Source organism: Corvus cornix, chromosome 5, assembly GCF_000738735.6.
Source record: "Corvus cornix cornix isolate S_Up_H32 chromosome 5, ASM73873v5, whole genome shotgun sequence".
Classification (NCBI taxonomy): Eukaryota; Metazoa; Chordata; class Aves; order Passeriformes; family Corvidae; genus Corvus; species Corvus cornix.
This window is the reverse complement of record NC_046335.1, coordinates 25,766,515-25,772,514: the sequence shown is the minus strand read 5'-3', so window position 1 is coordinate 25,772,514 and position 6,000 is coordinate 25,766,515. Positions and strand designations below refer to the sequence as shown.

The 6,000-nt window shown below is 39.7% G+C and overlaps 1 long non-coding RNA gene across 2 annotated transcripts in view; it reads right to left on the bottom strand.

Annotated features, from left to right (window-relative positions):
* Positions 1-4,617: 4,617 nt before the first annotated feature.
* LOC109143604 overlaps positions 4,618-6,000 on the bottom strand; it is a 29,836-nt gene continuing 28,453 nt past the window's right edge. For both annotated transcript variants that reach the window (XR_005602081.1, XR_002043877.2), the window contains exon 3: positions 4,618-5,253. This is a non-coding gene — a long non-coding RNA (uncharacterized LOC109143604). The remainder of the gene's footprint in view (positions 5,254-6,000) is intronic.

The following is a 6,000-nucleotide window of genomic DNA, read 5'->3' as shown; positions in this document are numbered from 1 at the left end:
ACACCTGAGCAAACAATTCTGTCTTTTTTTAATGAAATTCACCCAAAAAATGTAAATATGCATTTTTGATGACCTACACCTGAGCACTCATTTAAAAGCTCATATTATATTTCTTTTTTCATATAATGTTCATATAAAATGCATTATGCATTTTCCTGACTCACTTCCAAATACTCTGAGAACAAAGAGGAATCTTTCACATCACTCAAACAGCCAGAAATTTACTACATGACGCTGCTTCAGAGGTTAAGAAAAGCCTTTTAGCTTCAGCTGAATGCTATTCATTTCTGAAGGCAGAATTACTACTCTTGGTAATCTTTGTTACTTTATCTTTGAGGAAACCTTGTAATGAGATTATAATGCAATATTACTAATTTCATAGATTGCATGGTACTCAGGGTCAAAAGCAAACAATTCATTCAATTCTTAATGTAGACTTTATCTTTCTCCTTCTCATAAGCTCTTGAACATCCCTAAGTTATCTACATTTACTCCCAGTTCCCCATCACAGCTGTTTGCACTTACACCAAGTGAAGCTGATGCGCATGGAAAATTTAACCACTGTGTATGGCAAACATGTTTATTTTGGCACCTATACGTGACATGAGGGACAAAGGCAAATACTGAAAAATTACTGCTTCTCCCCACCACATCTCTGTGTGCTTCCACAGCCTCTTGACTATCTCCTGTGCTTCCCTGTGAGCAAGATCAGCTCCTCTTTCTAATCCTGGCAACTACCTTGTCTTCTTCAGCTTGAGTAAGCTTAGACCTCCTTGAGCTGCTTTCCTGACAGAGTTCACATAAATTGCAGAGACAGCAAGGGTAAGATTTATACCTTTCCTCCTAAGGAAATTATTTGCTTTTCACATTTGTACTCATAGCTCAAGAGGCCAACCTAATCCTGCTTTCTATCTTGGTTCTCCAAATGAATGCAAAAATAAGATAATCTACTACTGCTATTTTAGCATAGAGTATTTTTCTGCATGACACTTACCACCACTTGCATTCATAAAGTTTCTTCTCTGTTCCCCACACTGCACACCTGACCCCTGATCAGATCATTTCCTCAACATTATGAAACCTTTTTATTATGTACAAATTAATCTTTACTCCTGTCCAAAGGTTTACTAATATTGTATTTTAAAATGTTGGTTCTTCTCTGCTCTTTATTATAATCCACTTTAGGAAGTGACTCCATGAACTTAGATAACTTTGTTACTTGCCAAGATGATTAATGAGGTGATCTTAAGTATCAATAGAGCAACCACCAGCATTTTGAAAAACTATTTATATTACACAGCAAAAAAGCGATTTGTAACTTCCAGATAAAACAACTCCAGAATGGAGATGTTTCCTTCAGTTAAGTCTTTATTTATCTTAACCATGACAAAAGCAGACCCTGTTACTCTAGGTTGCATGCACTCCAACATGGAGTGGTTTATATTCACTGGTTTCAGCACATAAACACAGAATGTTATCCTGTGAAATGAAGATGTGGCTCTGTGGAACTAACTTCTGTATTTATAAATTAAGCTTGTAAATGAAGAAACATTCCTGGAAGAGATCAAGACACTGGAGTGTTCCTTTCCTAAACATGGTTCGGTATTGTACAAATCAAAGCTGGAATGTTAATGGGTTGCATATAAAGCTTAAGACAAGCTGATTACAATGAAGTCTGCTTTCAACAGCTACCATCCTAACACTGACAACACATTGTACTCCACCACCAGGTTTCTTCCTCCAGCAGTTTGTATTTCTACTAAACACATAAGGAAATTTCTTCATATAAAGAGGGAATTAAGCTGTAGCTTCACCTGTCCAAAACACTAAAAGAATAAAGCTGGCAGAAATAAAAAGCTAGGGTAAGAAAGAGGGGTTTATAGCTTCACCTGTCTGTTTTGCAGCTTCTGTTCTTCTGTCCTTCCAGGGCAAGCTATGGTCAGAAATAGAAAATTACATGCCACAAAGAATGTCTTATCAGAAATCCAAGCTATGCTGAAAGTAGCAAGTGTCAAAACCACAGCAAAAGCCTTTCTTGTGAGATGTCTCAGCTTAAACACCTTGAGCAGTTCAGATAAGGTTTACCAAAGCCTCTGGATATGATTTTCCAAGCTTCTCTAACTGTCCATTCTCAACCATGTGGATTACACTAGCTTGTTCAGCAGTCATTTTCCATCCTTTCTGCTGGGAGTTGACAGTTATATGAACATTCAGCTTTCCCAAAAGCAATCCTCAGCTTGCCAGGAGTAGCCAAGCCTCCTAAGTATGGCACCCAGGGCAGCCTCACCTTCCTACTTGACCAAGGAGGTTGGGGAGGGCAGTGCCAGGAGGCCTGAACAGCCCTGGATGTGAGCAAAAGCAAGCCAGCAAGAGCACTAGGGAGCAGACAGACGGACAGTAACACGCAGGATTCCTGTTAGCCCAGACACTGCTGAGCTGCTGGCACAGCTACCCCAATGCTCCCCCATTCTTGTGGCACTGCCAACACCTATGTATGACAGGGGCCAACCCAGACCTTCTATCACATCACAAAAAAGACTTGATGGTAGAGACTATTTAAGATGCACCAGGATACAAATATTGCAAACTGATGAGCTCTTCAGCATTCATTGCCTCTTCTTCATTAATAGCTACAGTACTTGCATGCCTTCTCTTACCCCCTCCTGCAGCAAAGTCCCAGCAATCACAGAAAAGAAATACAATCTATACACACTGGTCATTAGTATCCAGACCACATTTTGGATAAAAAATATTCCTTCCTAAAACATGCACATCTATTTCACTAATATCAACAGCAACTTTCAAATTTGAAGTGTTAAGAAAGACTGTACAAGTTCACCAGAGGAACAGATGAGAGGTGCAATGAATAGAATTTTAGTGATGTTCTTTGTCCTAATTACAGTGAATAATACTTTGGCAGAAAGACCAGAGTCCTGATTTTTCCAGGAACTTCCAACAATCAACAGACTATTACCTCACTTATTTACACCAGAGACCTGATCTTCCAGTCACATGAAGCACGTAGCATGGGCTTTAAACACATGAACAGCCTAATTGACTTGTTTGGCACAACTGCAGTGCTGAGGAATGAACCTGAGACTGTAGCACAGGTTCTCCTGCTAAAGGCTTTCTCACTGCTCTGCATACTGAAATCACTCCAGCCTCCATTTCTTTTCCCCTCTAAAACATCTGTGATATAATCCCTGATGTCCTGCCACCCACCACATTGGCACAATTTGATTTGAACATTCAGTTTACTGATGGCTTACTTGCACAAGAGCCCAGTGGAGTTAAAAGGCACAAGCGAGTACCCCAGTCACTGAGGAATGGCTGGAGAAGATTGAAAGGTTTGGCTTTGTTTGCTGCAGTTACAAAGGTGGTAGCTACATGAAAGCAGACTCATGAAGTTCAACCCCCTGCTTTCGCCTGCACTGAGAACATACATCCAAATGCAAGACTTTAAAAAGGGTAGGAAATTTTTTAATTCCAGGTCTCCAAAAATAAATTTCCTTTGATTCATGGGTTGTCTAGGGCAGTGAAAGCTAACAAGGAATAAACCTAGAATTGGAAATCAATTAATCCTATTTAATTTTATGGTTGTTGACACAACTTGTTACATGTGTTTCCTACCAGAATAAATGAAATCATAGTCATCTGATTTCCAAATTACCATATCTATTGTTTCAGAAATACAGGGTGTAAATAATTGCAGTGCAATCGCCTATGTCTGGACCTCTCTCATCCGGAACCGTTATCAGGATTAGCATAAATTACGGTGCCATCTAATAATGAAATCACTGAACACTGATTGTGCCAGCTATTTAAACCTGTAATTATTGCTCATTAGAAACGTGTTTCACATTATTTGCCCCTTGCAGGCCCAAAGTTGTTGTCTAAAGGCTTCTGCAAAGAATTCTACAGAGAAGACTGTGGAGAAATTTGAAACAATGGGCACGAATTTCAGCTGCAAATACTGTCTGTTGGAAGAAACACGTTGTGGGCACCATTCATCCAGCCTGAAAGACATTTGGATCTGTTACTGCAAAGGAAAGTTGCAACAGGTAAGAAAGGAACACTCTGGTATCATTCAGATAGGTATGAAGAATATGTCGTTTTCTGCTTAAGTGGACTGCTCATAGTGTTTGTTATCATAGTACACAATTAGCATAACACAGACTCTAAATGCAATAAGCTCCTGACCTAGCCAGAGGGAAGGCCTTTTGGCAGCTCTTGTCATGGCTAGGTAAGGATAGACAGCTACCTGGGACACCACACCAAAGGCAGTTAAGGACAGATGCCAGAACTAAAGCAAAAATTACTATAACCTTTGCATGCTCCTCTGTAAAGGGTTTGCAGAAGACAGTTGATTAAGACCTGTCAGTTGCCCTTCTGGATCAAGCTGTTTAGAAGATGAAATGGCTAAGAGGCTCAGATAAGTGCTCTTCAGTCCTAATACATATTTTTAATCCATTTTCCTTGACAGAGTGAAACCAATTTATTTTTTTGCCATCTTCTTCCCACTGCACATGCAAAAACTTTTACAGAAGATAAAATAATAGCTGTTACCACTTTCAGAAGCAAAATGGTACAAAAGCAAGAGAGGACAGACAAGTATATATCATTTTGAAAGACACACCTTAGTGCAAAGATCTCAGCTGACAGTGAGCCTATTCACCTTCACTGATGACTTCTTCCTCCAACAGCTGATTCAAGCCACAGTTTAGAGTTCCATTCCTGTGGTGAGTGGGTTCCATAGACACACAAACAACTCAGCTGCCAAGGTACACATCCCCTGCAGGCTGCAGACCCTCATAGCAACTGCAAGCACACCTATGAAGGCTTGAGCACTCTTAAAAGTTTAGCATGTATTAGTGCTTCACAGAATTGTAGGAACCCATCTCCACTTCAGCCAGGATGCAGAAGGCTCAGAGTCTGCCCATTCTCTGAACAGAAGGCCCTTATTTTACTTACCATGGGCTCTGCAACAGGGAGAGTCTCCAGCCTTCTAATAATTGAGTGATTCTGCCCAGCTTCCAGCCACTTGCACCAACATATTGCCATGATGCAAGGTCAACAAACCTAATGATTGGATGGGGCATTTAACTAATGGGTTCTGTATCTTTAAATTTCCTACCATCACCTGGCAGGCCTTACCAGAGGCTGTAACTTGATATATGCAGAATATAAGAGAAACTGTATCCTTACATGGTGAGAGTGCAGCTCTTTGTTTTCACATTCAACAACTGGCAGCTTCTGAAAAAGAAGAAAATGTTTTGTTGAATCTGTGAGACATAACATGTTCAAAAAGTAAGCCACAACTGTTCTGTTGACAGGTGTTTGCAAATAAAATGAAATATTCCGGGCAAAGCCAATCTAAGCTTTTTGTACCAATGTGATGCTACCTGCAGGTATTTGCCCTCAGATAAAGCTTTGCATTAACTGAATATTGCCTTACTTACACCTGTAGTCTGTGATGTTACTACTGCAAATATTTGAAATTCAATGTCTGATGGAAATAATAAGCTGACTTGGGTAAAAAAAATATTTTAGGCAGTTCTTTTGTACCACTATTAGCTCTAGTTGTCTGCATCAGTACTCACTATGGTGAATATCCTTGGAGAACTGTTAGTTAACACTCCCCCTTTCAAAAAAAAAGAGCCATTCTTGGCTGTTCCGATCTGTATCTGTGAATGATGTAGAGCCCAAGGGTATTTTCTTTTTTATTACCAAATAGTCTTCTCCAATAATTTGCTGGGCACTAAGCCAGATTCCGTTTTTTGGTCCTTCTCTACAACTTTTTGGCTTTGTCAGATCTTGCAGGTTTATTATTTATGTTTCTGGAGAGAAATATCTCTAGGAGATTGTTTATTAAAAAGAAAATAAGCAGTTTGATAATTTGTCAGTCAGTAGCCTTCAACCTAGACTGTGTGGACAGCACTGGTTTCTATTGCACAGGATGATGGATACACCAAATGGAGGAAAAAAACCCCATCTTACACA